The sequence below is a fragment of the Arvicola amphibius genome, chromosome 17 (assembly GCF_903992535.2).
Source record: "Arvicola amphibius chromosome 17, mArvAmp1.2, whole genome shotgun sequence".
Taxonomy (NCBI): domain Eukaryota; kingdom Metazoa; phylum Chordata; class Mammalia; order Rodentia; family Cricetidae; genus Arvicola; species Arvicola amphibius.
In genome coordinates, this window is record NC_052063.2 from 13,175,747 (window position 1) to 13,191,138 (window position 15,392).

Here is a 15,392-nt window from a genome sequence, read left to right on the forward strand (position 1 = left end):
TGTAATATTTTCATCTGAAGACTTCAACTCTTTATGAGAGGTTTATAGACCCCTGGCTTGAGAACCCAGGTAGTGAGTCTGAGGCCACTGGAAAAGGAAGATTGAAAGGAGTTCTACCTTATCTGGTTGCAGTATTTAAGTTGAGTAGTTACATTCCCTGTGGACTAAAACGTACACAACAGGAAACAGAGCCCTACTTGGCATCATGAAGCACCCAAAGGCCAGCCAGACCTAAGCTCAGCAGGATGAGACTTATTCCTATAAGTGGCCACAGTGGCTGCTCTATCACCAAGATGGGGACAGCATGTAAGAAAGATGTGGAGTTTGACTGAGAGCAAAATTGTACCTCTATTAATATACTCATTCATTCATTCATTCATTCATTCATTGAAACAGGATTCCATGAATCCAAGGCTGGCCTCAAACCATATGGTCCAGGGCAGTCAGTACTATCCTGCTCAGTTTTCTGCCATGTTAAGAATCAAATTTGGACTTTGGGAATGAGAAGGAAGCAGCTCACCACCTAAGCTAAGTCCCCAGCCCTCTCAATATCTTTCTGTCTTTTTTATATATAGAAAATATGTAAAGATATACTTAGAAGTGTGAAGGGAACATGAACAATTTAGAAACTTTATGGCATTTTCTTTTATTGGGTTTGGGATTTTGTTGTTTGTTTCTTAGTATGTTGTTTCTATTACAGTTATTGCTATTATTCTTTTAATTATTGAAAATAACTGAGGAGACACAGACCTTGTGGATTAAGGCCAGTGTTGTAACGTTCCTTGAAAGGATGAGTGAAAAGACCCATGGCAAATGTTAAATTTCTTATCACCAAGAGAAGCATGTTATATTTCTGGGAAAGGTCATTTTCCAGTAAACACTGTCAAGCAGGAAGTTTAGGGAGCAGACAGGTTGATGTACGGCAGATATTCTTCCTCTGGTGCAGTGCAGTGTTTGCATTCTTGTTCACAGACCTGAAGGAGAAGGGCGTGGTGACACACGAAAGGGGCCACTAGCCTTGCATCTCTAACACTTCCATGATGGAACCGCCATCTGTGCACTGTAATTTGGAGGGCTGGCTATTGTAGCGCTGCAGGTGTTATGACCGTCATTGCGGGTAGTGTATACAGACTGGGGATTGATTTAATGACAGAGAAAGAAGGCTACCAGGAGTCAGAACTCCACTGAGGGCCCCCGCTCTGCTGACCGTAGGGCTCTGGAAACATTACTGTTGCATTCATAGCCCCTCTCACCATAAAGTGGGTACCACAATACCTGGGTAAGGGAGACAAAGTTGAAGGAGGTTGCCCTGCATGCAAGCATATTCTGGAAAGAAAGTTGACAAGCAATTTCGTTTTCAGTCTCCCAAAGTTCTTTCCCCTTTAGTCTTATCCATAATAATGTCAGCGGTGCTTTCAAAAAGTCATGCTCAAATATAATTGCGTATTTTAATAAATAGCATGTCTGCAATAATTACAAACTAATTTGCTCGGCTGCTAAATGCTCTTCTGGATGGCTTTTCCATTGTAGGAGCACCTGCTAAAGTGGGGGGAGGAGAGCATTTTGTTCTTGAAAACGAAGACTCTTCGTTTTTTTCAGAGCTATTCAGCAGTTAAAAATCCATTGAAATACTGACTAAGTAAAGAAAGTCAAATGTTCACACTGCTTTAGTAAGGTACCTTCAATGCAAACTCACAAAAGTCATGACGTGGTTATAGACAGTTTTATTAAGCTTTTCACATAGATTTTTAACTCCGAAATGCAGGAAAATTGACTGAATGTCAGTAGAGGAAACATGCTTTTGTTATCCTTTCTGCCAGAAAATAAGGTGTGGGTTTTTCAAGCGCACAAGAATATGAACTACTTGGCTTGCTGTCACCTCAAGTATTCGTCAGTATGATAATTTCACAAGGCTTGAAAAAGTGGAAGTTACATAGCTTATTTATTTTAAGTGGCTGTGTTTATAATTTGAAGTCTTTAGTGACTATTTACTATAATTTTGCATAAAATACCTTTTTATTGACAAGTTTAAAGAGTGTTTTTAAAACAGCATTCTTTAGTTGGAATTTTTCTTTCAATTTTAAACATTAAAATAATGTTACTTAAAAATTATTTCAGTAAATACATTTTGATTCTATTATTTCTTTTCTTCATACACCTACCAGATGCTCATCAACCTATCCATCCAATTTCATGTGCTCTCTCTCTCTCTCTCTCTCTCTCTCTCTCTCTCTCTTTCAGACTTGCACTAGCTCTCACTCTCTCCTTCTCCTTTTCTTCTTCTTTTGCTTGCCCCCCCCCATAAAAATAAAAACAAAACCAAAAACTGGCCATTATGACTGAGCATGAGAAGTAGATCTACATGCTTGCCTGGGGTGCCCTGCTCTGGGAAATGAGGAGAAGAAACCATGGATGTCCCAGAAGTCTTTTGGCACCATGCAGCTGGGTATTATTATGGTGAGCAAATATATGGTGGGATATGGGAAGGGGGTGGAGGGGGGGTGGAGGGGTGGCTCATAACCTGTGGAGAGACACAGAACTAAAGAGGTGAAGGGAGTTTGGAGTAACTGAGGTAGGAGGCCTGTGTGCTACCCAGGGCCACTGTAAAGTCTGCAGCTGGACTGCTGCCAAGGCCTATAGCCCTTCTATAGACTCTGTGTTGATGTTCATTGCTCCTGTTACCACCGAAGGCTGAGAGGATAGGTCTGCACAGTGCTATCCCCCACGATCTCTGTATGTAATACTAAGAGAACCGGATCTGTCCCTCACCTGCTGTAGCACTCGGTAAAGCAAGTCCTACATCTCGCCTGGGCAGCACAATAGGTCTGAGCCTGTTTGTGGGGGCACTGGGGTCCTGAGGACATGAGGGTGTGAGAGCTAGTCCTGCCCCACTTGTCTGTTATGTGGGAGTGTGGGTAAGGGAGAGGTGCTGTCCCCCACCGACCCCTAGATGCTCATGGTAGACGGGAGAGCGGGTCCTGAGGTCATGAGAGCAGGAGAGCTGCTCCTGTCCCTCATCAGCTGCAGCACTTGGGAGATTAAGCCCTGTACCTGGGCAACACCATAAACCTGGCTCTGAGGGTGTAGGTGCTGGTGAGCTGGCCCTGAGAGGTGAAAGCAGAAGAAACTGCTCCAACCCTTGCCGCTTGCTGCATACTGCGAACTTGCTGGGGCAGTGCTGGAGACCCCACCCTGATGTTGAGGATCAACCAGAGCTGGTGGGCTCATTCACCCTACAAACATGTAGACCCAGAACCAGGGATATCAATTGGGCCACCCCAACATCCACTCCATCTATGATCTGCTGGAGCACATGAAGAGGCCAGTCCTGTGGGTATGACCTGCAGGATCTCCATGACAGACGAGAACAACAAGAAATTCAAGAGGAGTCTTTGTGAGGGTCCAGCATTGATAGTGTAGCAGAAACCAGAGAGCCTGAGCTAGCCCAATGATTCATTGCAAAGAGCACTTGCAAGAAAAGATACACGGACTAAAAGGTATATTGTGTCACAAACCACAGCTTCCATGATGATGTCTTTGTTTTCTTTTCTTTCTTTTATTTTATTTTGTTTGTTCCTTTCCCTTAAATTTTACTGTATTTTGTGGGCGAGGTTGTAAAAGCAAAGGGCAAAGGATGGGGACATGAATAAAATCTAAATACGTGATATGAGAGCCACAAAAAATCAATAAAGAGTTAGAAACAATTCAAAACAAAGCCAAACAAAACCAAAAGTTCACCCAATCTAAACAAAACAACAACAAAACCAACCAATCCCCCCCCCCCCCGCAAAAAAAAAAAATCCATGGAGCATGTTTAGTGTTGGTTAACTGTGTGTTTACACAGGACCTGAACTGGAATGTTGTTGATATAACAAGGACACTTTTGGAGAAAACAGTTTCCTGTCCCTAGAGAGTAACTATTGAAAATAGCTTCTTGGTTAGGAACAGGGCTTTGCATCCACGTCTCCTTTGTGCTGGAGTTTTGTCTGGCTTGAAATTGTGCAGCCCTTGTGCATGCTGTCCATCTCTCTGAGTGCCTACATGTGTGAATAAATGCTTGAGCCTTGAAGGAGTGATTTGATAAAGATGCCCTAAGTAGAACTGAGTACTTCATAGTCTCCCATTCTCTGCTTACTGTCCAATTATGGGATGCTGTGCTAGTTACCAACTAAAAAAAAAGAAGGAGTTGCTTTGATGAAGGATGAAGGATATACTGGTCCATGTATATATTGTAGGTCAGTAGAAGTCATTTTATTGCTATGTTGCTTTAGCAGAATAATAGTCGGGTTGCCCTTAAACCTATCTAGTCTTAGATTCTTTGCCACGTTATCAAGTCAGGTATGGGTTCCAGATCATGGAGTGGGTCTTGTATCCAATCAAAAAGTGGCTGATTAGTCCCAAAACATCTACGTATATCTTGCAAGTACATTACTGTTGTAAGTTGTGGGCTTTGTAGCTGGTGATGTTTATGATTACTTTTGTCTCCCAGTAGCATGCAGAGTACTTACCAGTACCATAAATACAAGAAGTAGGGGTGAAGCTTCTATTTGGGCAACAGCTCAACTTTTGCATGTACAGTAAGAGAAGTATGTAGTATCGTCTGCAGCAACAACTTCCCATGGGGGTCTAGAGGGTTGCCAAAAGCCTTGGCAACAGCCTGTGTCTATTAGACTGCTTTGGCCAGTGATTCCACAACATACAAGCCATTCCTGGTAATGTGTGGTGGTATAACATGTCCAGCTAGGGCACCAGCCAAACCCACCTGAAGCCACTCCCCTGCCATCGGGAACCCCCGAGGGTCTCGTGCTCAGAGCAACTGTTAAGCATAACACATTGTTTACAAGAAATTTAGGATCTGGGGGTTCACAGATCCCAACAAATGTCCAATACTTAATAATCTTTGCTATATTCATGTTAGCAATGGAGATATAGATGAACCATCATATCATACCTAACATATTTACAAATGACAATGGAATATTTCACTAAAAATTTATAAGCAAGTCAGTTCTGCTCATGCTAACCTGGGAGGAGGGGATTCTCACTGGGTTCCAAGGCTATACTAAAAAGAACTAATGAATGTTGAGAAGAGGACAATTATTATTTCCCAGGAATGAGCCCCTTAACTGGGGTTCCTATGTTATCCCATAAAGAGTACAACCCTGGAATCAAATATATCCAAGCCATGCTAAAAAGACTCAGATATGTGTGTGTGTGTTTGTGTGTGTATTTATCTATGTTCATATATGTAACAACACTAATAATATTCAAAAGAGGCTATTGATTTGAGATTGAGTGAAGGGAAACATGGTAGCAGACTTGGGAAGGCTTAGAAGAAGAAAAGGGAAAGATATGCAATTATATTTTAATTAAAACTTAATGATAACATAGTTTATATTTTCATTGAAAGTATGGTTTTCCTGCAATATATTCTGATTATGGCTTCTCTTCGCTCAACTCCTCCTCTCCACTTTCTCCTGCAGTAAATTGGAACAAATACAAGGATTCTGAACTAGACAATATGAAGCAGACCATGGAACACCCCAGTCTAAATGGGTTATCTCCATCAAATCTCTTCCCTCAGGATTCAGGAAACCCTGCAGAAAAGTAGTGAGAGGGGATGGAAGACACCAAGGAAGCAAATCCTTGTAAAACACAGCAGGACTAACACACATGGATTCAATAGAGCCTGTCGAATCGTGCATAGAGCCAGCACAGGTCTAAGTCAGATGGGGTCCCAACACTGAGAGTAGAAATGGACACTAGCCCTCATCACTGACCTAGAAGCTATATCCAATGATAACCATTTTGAAATGAAAAATTAATTTTCTCCAATGGAGTCTAATGGGGTGCTATACCGACGACGCTTGAGGGCAGGTACCTGGCACAGAGTGGATAACAAACTCGAAAGAAACTGGACCGCATTTCTTTAGTCGCTTGTCTCCTAATACTTTGTCACAGCTTTTGCTTGTTTGTTTTAACCTTACAGATCTTTTGCATACACATTATAGTTTCTGGTTTTGTGTTTGCATGAGATTTGTGTGTGTGTGCGTGTGCACACATATGTGTTTCTTGTGCTCTTTCTTTGGCTCTTTTTCTTCTGGTTTTTGTTTGCTGTTATTTCATCTTATTATTATTTTTAGATGCCAGTTTGTATTGTAATGGGAGAGAAAAATAATACCTTTTTAAGAGCTCATTTAATAGTTATGTTTGTTGACTGTCTTATTCATGCTCTCCTGAAAGAGGGAAAATTACGTGGTCTTTGTAAGATTTAGGTATTCACAAAAAGAAAACAGATAGAGATGAAAAAAAGTCATCAAGATCGTCTTGATACATGCTTCATATAGGTTCTCACTAATGTTTGTCTTCCCTGATGAGATGTCTGAGAGAACCGCCTCCTCTGAAATGGAATAGAAATATCCTTTAAAGGACTATGTTTTTACATGAATTTTCCTCACTTGTTTTTGCCAATTTATTTGCTATTTTCACCAAATACGTATTTGTTTGTGCAAATCAAGTGTGAGAGACAATTCCAAAGATTTAAATTAGAATTACCCAGGGACTAAAGTCTAGACAAAATGTTTCTGAGACTTACGCAAAATCATCCTCCCCATAAATAAGCTCAGAATCTGGTAGCAAGCGCAGCTCCACGACAGAGCAGATGTTTTCATTCTCTACACATTCTCTTGCCTTTTTAGTTCTTTCCAAATTCAAGAATGTGTTTGATTTGTTGAGGCCCAGTGGCAACGATATTCGTATGACAGTGCTCACAGCGTTTTTCTGTCAGTGAAAGACAAATAGGAGCCCTTTGGGTCCTGAAGAAATCAGTCTCCATGAAATATTGTAGCTCGAACTCTGGCATAATGCAGGATGTAACAACCACGCTCGGGACAGACATCATGTTCAGTAGTCCATCAACACAGAATAGGCTGCGAGGCTTGTTTGTTTGCTTTTGTGATTTTTTTTTGTTATGATTGATGAGATTTTTGGCTTTCTGGTTTAATTTTGTTTCGTCTTCTTTTTAATGAGAGAAGAAAGAACATGCATGATGGGAGGATCTGGAAAACGTCATGGAAGGGAAAGAAGATGATCAAATTTTATTGAATGAATTTTTTAAAAAATTTAAAATGAAATAAAAATTTACTATGTAAAAACCAAAAAGAGCAAAAATTCTACAACTATATAGGAAATATAAAAACAATACCATTCATTTTTCATTTTATGGGTGCTTTCCTTTACCTCACATTTCTTTCTAAAGTTTCATTGCTTTACTGTGAGTTAAAACAGAAAATATTAGGTTATTATATGTGAAAATACATATACATACATAACTTATAATACTAATTTTTGATAAACACTCAATGAATTAATTTCAAAAATAGTAATGAGCATTTAACAGTCTCTGAGATACTATGATTTGGCACTACATGAAGAGATTAAAAGAAAAGTCTTTTGTTGTTTGTTTGAAGGAATTAAGCAATCTGTTCAAGAAAATTGTCCACAAATGTAGACAAAATGAAAAGTAATAAAATAAGAATACATAAATAGCACAAGGGTGGATTGAGTAAATCCCTAATATCCAAGTCCCATGAATTATCCATATACTCTTAAGGGTATTATTTGAAGATGAGTGTGGGACTTATCTACAGATCACAAGTAAGTGTCTCTGACATATTGCAATGTATCATAACCAAAGCACTGCTTGCTTTTTGTGATCCTTGCCCCATACTCTAGTCTCTCTCTGCAACTCAAATTTAATATCAAAAGAAAGGAGGAAAAGTGCATTTTTTATATATTATTCGACTCTGATCTTCTGAACCTTAAATCTATAATCACTGGTTATCTTTAAATCCGAATGTTCTTCGCCAGTTGCCCCCTTCCCATTTATGTTTCTATGGAAAATTCAGCATCCTGCAAGGAAATTGATTCATGTAAAATGAAACCACTGTTTCTCCTCCCTCTCCCAGCAGGCTCCCCAGGAAAGAACTGAACTTCCCTCCCTGTTGTAAGTTAATAGCTTTGAAACAAAGACTTCTACTTTCTGCAAACAACTTGATCATCTGTTGATTTTGGGTCATGTTGTCCACTACTCCCACCCGATTGACCCACCAGCCCCTCTACAAGCCTCCTATTCTCTTTAGCTTGGTCTTATTTACTCAAGTTCCCAGTGTGATTGTGTTTGTTCTCACTGAAACATCTCATCCATCAGCCCACTGCATTCTCATGATTCATCACCTTCCACCTACTTAACTTCCTTTATTGTCTTCCCTAGATATTTATAAGCCCTGGCAACAATGGTGATTGTTGATTGGGGGCATCTTATGTACCAGGAAAGATGAAGCATTTCCCATGCTTTACTTTCAATTTACAGCCCCCGTGAAATTAGGCTTAGTACTGCTCTCATTTGCAAAGGGAATAAAACCCACATCCCTGCCTTTCCTTTTCTTTCATTGCAAGTGATTCTAGATTCCTTCTTGCCATTGTTTAAATTTGCATATTCCTGAGTTTTGCAGCAACCCAATCGTTTATGTCTTTGTTTGTCCTGTCCATGTGAACATTGCTAGAATAATCAACGTAGTGTTCAGATTGATTAGTACTTTAAATCCATGCACTTGTGTGGCCACTATACCTTTAAAAAATCAAATAAACAAATAAAAAGAAAAAAAAAACTTCTTTTACTCTATTATGGTTTTCTGTAGGGCTTACTTATTTTCCACTGCTTGATACAATGAACAGTGAAATCAGAAGTTAATGCCTTTAAATGAAGGTACTATGTCTGAGTGAGAAAGAATGCTGTTGGGTGCAGAGTTAGTCATGGTTTACTAGTGTAGGCGGAGGCTGCTCATTTGTCCCGGCCACCCAAACGCAAAATAATCACACAAAAACTGTATTAATTAAAACACTGCTTGGCCAATCACTTAGGAGTATTGCGAGCTAGCTCTTATATCTTAAATTAACTCATTTCTATGATTTTGTATTTTACCACAAGGCTCATGATCTACTGGTAAAATTCTGACTGGCAACTCACTTCTTTCTCCTTCAAGGGCTATGTGGGCTCTCCCTGACTCTGCCTACTCTCTCTGTACATCCCTGTTTGGATTTTCTGCCTGGCTTCACTCTGTTAAGGCATTAGTCGAAAGCAGCTTCTTTATTAACCAATGGCAATAAAGCATATTAGCAGCACCCAGCGGGGGAACCCACATCATAGAGTAACATAGAGTAACAGAACTTGAGTGAATGTATATGTTGCTTGTTGTCTTTCAGGGTACTGGAAGAAAATTGTCAACGGAAGCCCTTATCATCTATGGACCCTTCCTGACACAGTAATAATATGCTAGGCAATATGCACACACTGGGACAATAGTAGCACTAATAGCACAGGTGCAGCAAACTGCTTTCTAATTTGACTGAAGGCCCATTTCACATTAGACTTCTAATGATTAAGGCTGAGTTAACTTCAAATGGTGATGGCTGGGAGATCATAAGTCCTAGCGGGGAATCAGCTGCCGTTTTATTTTGTTGTTTTTGTTAGTTTTTTTGTTCCATGGAGGTTAAATGGAGGCAGTATAGCTGTCAAATTGCTTTCTAAATAATTCTTATGTTTACAACCGTAGATTAGTGCTGCTACTACTGTGGATCTGTCATGGAGCAAAAGGCTTTTTTTAAAAAAAAATCTGATACTTTGCAAATTAAGCTCCTAAGAAGAGATGGCTGATTCTGTGGCAAAGTATAGTTATGGTATGCCACCGATGCAGCAGAAATAATCAGATGTCTGTTTTTCCCCTCCAAAACTCAAGGAGCATCAGAGAAGAGAGTCAGAGAAGGATGTAAAAAGCTGGAGAAAGAGATGGAGTGTTGTGAAACTATTTTGTAAGCATTGAAACATTCGCTATTGATAGGAGGTGAGACCCCTAAGTCTTAGAAAGTAAGTAAACTTAGATGACTCAGAAAGCTTTTAATTTCTAATGATACATGAACAATAATGATTGCTGGCTAGAAGAAAATTTCCAGCCTGTAGAATTAACTTCAAATTATTTTGGGAATCCCAAGTTTAAAATTTCTGTTACTCATGCTTCTGCGACACCATTAAACACAGCATTTCCCTACCTAAGACTTGCATGGGTTCATAAATATATATACTAACATATATATGATATGTATATATAATTATATATATAATTCTAAATGATCTTGAGTCCAGTTAGTACCTTTGTAACCTATAAAATCCACCTGTTATTTCTGAAGTGAAAGAAATGTCTTCACTAGTCCCAGTATGATCCTAAATGATCCCTGAAACGAAAAGGACTCACTCTTTTACATTTTGCAATGAGATTAGCAGAATGTGTCTATACTAACTCAAAGCAGTTCTGTACGCTGCCTAGAGGATATTTAGATTTTCTTGCTTATTTAGTTTAATTGTCATCTCATAATTTCTTAGTAGCACCCGTCTCATTCTTTTTTAAGTGGCTTTTCCTGTCTCTTCCCTTGCAAACTGAACATGGTGGTAGAAAAATCTTTTCCCCTGAGGACTTCGTCATGTCCTCTGTGTGATAATACTTATGCTGAAACAAATATCTTTGTCTTCCAATCACAGATTCAACCAGGAAGGAGAGTGGGGCAAAAGTGATCTCCAGCTTGCTCATTGTGCCAAGTCCTAGCAGTCTGGATTTCTTCTGAAATGGAGCAGCTACATTTTAATTTGTTCTTTGTAAGCCTGAATCCAATTATTTTCTCTTATCTGTGCCTTTGTCTTCCTCTGTTGAGTTTAAGTGGGGTAAAAAATGAGGAAAAAAACATAGGCAGGGACCTTCGACCTCCCGTCTATTTATATTTTTTTTGTAGCAGAAAAGTCCCTTGAATTTTCAAAAATGGTCAATTCTGGGATTACAGCAGAAGAGGCATGTTCCAAGGCTATTCTTGGCCCCCGCAGAAAAGGAGAAAAGGACAGAAATGGCAAAGACTTAAAAGAAAAATTGTACATGCTGCTTCTTGTGTCCTTTATGAAGGATAAGTGCTAGGGAGTCGAGACTTAACAGAGAGTCACCTGAGGAGGTTATATTGCCAAGCACAGGCCTTGCAGGCAGCCAAAGTCCTAAATTACCATGAGACTTTTGAGTCAAAAAAAAAATCCTGAATCCCAGAAGATTGCTTACTTACCCTGTGCTGTTTTTATATGTGCAGAAATGTTTCTATTCTTAGTGTCTTGAGAACTCTGACAGGTCAGGGTCACTTTTACCGTGATGACTTAGTGGTGAGCACTGGGGATTGAAGGGATCTTAGTCCCTGATGGAAACGGAGCGAAGGGCATAGGGGGAATGAGGCCAAGCCCAGATGGTCTCGTTATTTGGCAGGTTGAAAACTTGTCAGGGAAAAAACAAAAATAAAAACAACAAAACAAAAACCACTTAGTGGGAGGTTGAAGAGGAGGCTTTGAAACACAGGAGGACCGTGTATTCCAAGAGCCTGTGGAGACTGCTAACAGAAATGAAATCGTTTCCACTGGTGCTTGATTGGACACGAGGTCACAAAAGAGAATAAACACAGATGCTGAAGAACATGGGTGAAGGCATATTTCTCCTAAGGAGGGAACCCACTTTTGCTTACCTAGTGACTTTGCTTTGGAGAAACTCCACAGGCTCAAGACACAAGGACGAGCTCTGAGACGCCGGTTCTTTAACTTGCACAGGTGCAGGAGGTAATTGATAATGAAATGCTGAGTGGTTCCATTTGTAATTTAAGATACATTACCACTATTTAGTTCTAGGAGGTTCTTTTTTTTATTGATTTTTATTGAGTTCTACATTTTTCTCTGCTTCTTTCCTTGCCTCTCCCCTCTCCTTTAAACCTCTCCACGGTCCCCATGCTCCCAATTTACTCAGGAGATCTTTTACTGCTTCCCATGTATATTAGATCTATGTATGTCTCTCCTAGGATCCTCATTGTTGTCTAAGTTCTCTCGGATTGTGTTTTGTGGGATGGTGTTTTTTTTTTCTTCATGTTTAAAAACCATTTATGACTGAGTACATGTGATAATTGTCTTCCTGGGTCTTAGTTACTTCACTCAAAAATCATGTTTTCTAGCTCCATCCATTTGCTTGCGAAATTCAAGATGTCGTTATCTTTTTCTGCTATGTGGTATGCCATTGTGTAAACGTACCACATTTTCTTTAACCATTCTTTGGTCAAGGGGCACTTAGGTTGTTTCTAGATTCTGGCTGTGACAAACAATGCTGCTATGAACACAGTTGAGCACATGTCATTGTGGCACGATTGAGCATCCTTTGGATACATACCCAAAGGTTGTATTACTGGGTCTTGAGGAAGGTTGTTTCCTATTTTTCTGAGAAATTGCCATTCTGACATCCAAAGGGGCTGTGCCAACTTGCATTCCCACCAGCAATACAAGACTGTTCCCTTTATCCCACAACCTCTCCAGCATAAGTTGTCATCAGTGTTTTTGATCTTGGCCATTCTTATAGGTGTAAGATAGAATCTCAGAGTTTTTTTGATTTGCTCTTCTCTGATGGTTAAGGATGTTGAACATTCCCTAAAGTATCTTTCAACTATTTTAGATTTCTCTGTTGAGAGTTTTCTGTTTAGGTCTGTACTCCATGTTTTATTGGATAATTTATTCTTTTGATGACCAATTTCTTGAGTTCTGTATATATTTTGGAGATCAGACTTCTATGAGGTTTTTATTCCTAATGCTGTGACCTTCTTGATAGTTTTACCTAGTTTTGCCATGGTTTGGATGCCACATGTCTCCCAAATATCCATATATGGTTGGGTTGTTTGCAAGCCTAGAGTAAAACAGTGGGGACTTCAGGAGATGGGGAGCACTGGAAAGTGAGGACCGTGGTGATGGGAGCCTGATAGAAACAATGGGACTTCCATTCCTTCTTCTCTCTCTCTCTGCATCCTGGTGGCCATGAAGTGAGCAGATATCCCCTGCACACAACTGTTTGGATCCACCATGCCACTACAGGCCTGAAGACAACAGGTTCTAACTACTTAAGACTGAAACCATGAGGTAAGACACAGTTCTCCCTTAAAATCTGGTTATCTGAAGTGCCTTGTCACAGGTACAGTTGGTTACCAAAAATTGAGATCCAGACCATAAAGAAAAGCCAGGCAGTGGTGGGGCATGCCTCTAATCCCAGCACTCAGGAAACAGAGGCAGGAAGATCTCTGTGAGTTAGAGGCCAGGCTTGTCTATAAGAGCTAGTTCCAGGACACGCTCTGAGGCTACAGAGAAACCCTGTCTTGAAAAACCAAAACTAAGAAGAGAAAAAAAGAAGAATCTTGGGAGAATCCCTGTGCAAACTGGGGAGGGCTTTGAGCATTCTATAGCCTCATTCTATGTCCAGTTTTCTCCTCCTCCCTCCTTCTTCCCCTCCCTCCCTCCCTCCTTCTCTCTCTCTCGCTCTCCCCGTTTCCCCCCTCTTTCCTTCTATTTCTTTCTACCCCTTCTCTCTTTCTCTCCCTAACCCCCCTCTTGCTCTGTCTCTCCCTCTCCCTCCCTCTTTCTCTTTCTCCCTCTCTTTCTCTCTCCCCCTCCTTCTCCCTGTCCCACCCACCCCCGTGCATCATGTGGTTGAGGATGTAGATCTCCCGTTCTGAGCTTCCTGCTCCTGCCACCAAGTGTTCTGCTGTCATTGCCTCCCTGCCATGATGGTCTCTTAGCCCTCAGGAACTGAAGCCCAAGGAAGTTCCTCTTCCGGCCATTTGTCTTGTCCAGCACTAAAGAGAAGTCACTAAGACAAATAGGAAAATGCTGTTTCTATAGAGAAACACATTCCAGTTGCCGAATGACAGGCCTGTAAATGAACCTTTAGAACAAGAACCATCTGTAGGTTGAGGATGGCTCGTATTTACTGAGCTATCCCCGTCCTCCTGCTTTGTTGCCCCATAGGATGCATCTTAACATGTTGGGCTGAGCTTTTCCTTCCCTTTTGTTCCTATTTTTTCCTTTAAAAATGAATCCTCTGAAATTCTTGGCCATGTGTCAGCGCTGTATTCACAAGGATTAAGGATCAGCAGGGCTGCTGTGCAGCAATTCAAAAGTTGAGTACATCCTGGGGATTGGCAACACACAGACTGCTATTGTCCATGGAGCCCGGGGTTCCAGTAAAAGGCATGTTAAATTTAGCAGCTGTCTTGAATTGTCATCAGAGATGGGGTGGAGGCGGCTGTCTGGCTGTAATCTGGAGCCATTTGGAGTTTCACTTGAAAACTGACTTGAAAGGACTTCTCTGAAGGAGAACATGTTTCAGCTATCCATATTGTCTCTAAATTGGAGCAATTGCAATGGAGACGTGCATGTATACGCATTGGTTGTGCTGCCCAACTGTGTTCTTAATGGTTACCATCTTCTCGGCTCTGAGGACTCTATTTAATTTTATACATTATTTCCAGGGAGCTTGATGAAAACTCATGGGTGCTGTCAGTCTAGTTAAATGCTAGATAAAACACTGCAGAAAGAAATAGGAGGGGCAGTGAGAAAGTCAGCAGCATCCCAATTGTCATAGCACACAGGAGATTTTTTTTTTCCTTAACTGACATGTGAAAGGCTAACATAGCTGGTATTCTGCCTTTTTCCTGTCCAAAGTGTAGGAGTTAACGGTAATAGACCCATAGAAACTTAAAAGATGAAATTTAGCCTCAGAAATCATGTGGATGACGCCTCTGTTTCACCTCTAAGGACACTGAGATACAGAAGGGTGAGAGAATTTGAGTAAAGAGGTCATTGGTGTAAGCAAGAATGTGTTCATCCTTCCAGTCCAAAACTGATTATATGCTTTATAAAATAATCATTTCTCACCGAATAGAAGGAGTTGCATAAAACCTTGCTCTGTACCTAGACATGATACTTCCATCTCTGATTTCTTAAAACCTGCAGAACTTAAAGGTGAATTTCAAGAATTACTTCTATAGTTCATTGCCAAGTCTTCCAATGACATATGGGGGGAAAAACATTGATCTATGACATCATTCACTTAGTCCTGAATGAGTTTCGGTCCAGGATAATATGCAGAATGAAATGAGACAGATGCCAACAAAAAACAGTGAAAATTATAAATTCTTATAATCAACCTGAGAATTAAAACATTTTGTTCTGTATACCATAGAGAGAAAGTTGTGCTCATGAAATGTAAGAATATGAAAACTTCTGCTTTCATCCATTTCCAGGTATTTTAACAGGAATGTGCAGGCATACAAAAAGAGAATATATGACAAAAATGATTTGGGTCTGCAGGTATGATGAATGGATGAACCTCTGTTCATCAAATGGAACAGAGCTTCAGTATAAGAGTTCATACTTCCGTATTACCCTGCAGAACAGAATCCTGTTTGATTCCTTATTCATTTACCTCCCCTTTCAAGAAATATCT